At 58.4% G+C, this 1054-nt stretch overlaps 1 non-coding gene across 1 annotated transcript; it reads right to left on the bottom strand.

Moving 5' to 3' along the window:
* Window positions 1-972: 972 nt before the first annotated feature.
* On the bottom strand, window positions 973-1054 carry TRNAS-AGA. Its single transcript has one exon. It is a non-coding gene; the product is annotated as a tRNA-Ser (tRNA).

Genomic DNA, 1054 nt, shown 5'->3' with positions numbered 1-1054 from the left:
AGGGCTGGGGCAGAGGTGGACTCCTTTAAGTGCCTTGACCTGCTGGCTTTGCAAGGGTTACTCAGCAGGCTAGCAGTGGCGGTAGTCTCCACATCCCCTGGCGCGCTCAGTTTAAAGCCCGGTGGAGCAGGTCAGCCAGTCGCTGAAAAGAGCCTCCTCCCCGACGGAGCAAGGTAGACGCCATCCCTTCCCAGCAGCTTGCTGCCTCTCTCATCAAAGAACGGGCTGTGGTCATGGAAGCCGAAGCCTTCCCAATGACACCAGCGTTGCAGTCTTTGGCTCACTACCTCTCCCTCCTCCACCCATAGCCCGAGACTGGGAGGATCAAAGAAAACACCACCTGCTCCCCTAAATCCTTTAGCCTTGCTCCCAAATCCCTGTAGCGCCTCATGACCCAGCTGTGAGCGCTCCAAGCCATGTCATTTGTGCCCACATGGATAAGGACATAGGGTAGTAGTCAGTGGGCTAGAGGAGTTCAGGGATCTTCTCTGTAATGTCTCGGATTCAGGCTCCTGGGAAGCAGCAGTCTTCCCGAACTAAGGGGTTGGGGCGGCAGATTGCCCCCTCAGTCCCTCTCAGGATGGAGGGGGAGAGCAGGGGCTGTAGCTATGGTTGGGCCTGTGCTGTCTACCGGAGCTGGCAGCTTAGCAGGCTCTGCTGGGGCTGCAAGAGGTTCATACCTGTTGCAAAGCTCCAGCAGGGTGGGGACCTTGGTGCAGAGGGTCCTGAGGCCCTTGACCACCTTGGTCCATCCCCTTGGCTGGACAGGAGGGGAAGTCCTGGTGTCCTCCCTTATCCTGGAGGGTGACCAGGGTCTACCCTCCACCTCCCGGGGGGGAGGGCCTGGCAGTAGAAGTCTCCTGCTCAGAGTCCTTGATGGCATGCAGTCTCTGGACTGCAGCCTGGAGCTCCTCCAGCTGGTGCGCCAGAGACCCCAAAAGGGAGCACACCTCACAAGTGGTGAAAGCAGTGCATAGTCAGCAGGATTCAAACCTGTGCAGGGAGACCCCAATGGATTTCTAGTCCATTGCCTTAACCACTCGGCCACGACTAC

The sequence above is a fragment of the Alligator sinensis genome, unplaced genomic scaffold (genome assembly GCF_000455745.1).
Source record: "Alligator sinensis unplaced genomic scaffold, ASM45574v1 scaffold317_1, whole genome shotgun sequence".
Taxonomy (NCBI): Eukaryota; Metazoa; Chordata; order Crocodylia; family Alligatoridae; genus Alligator; species Alligator sinensis.
The sequence above is the reverse complement of the archived record's forward strand: the minus strand, read 5'-3'. Positions and strand labels throughout refer to the sequence as shown.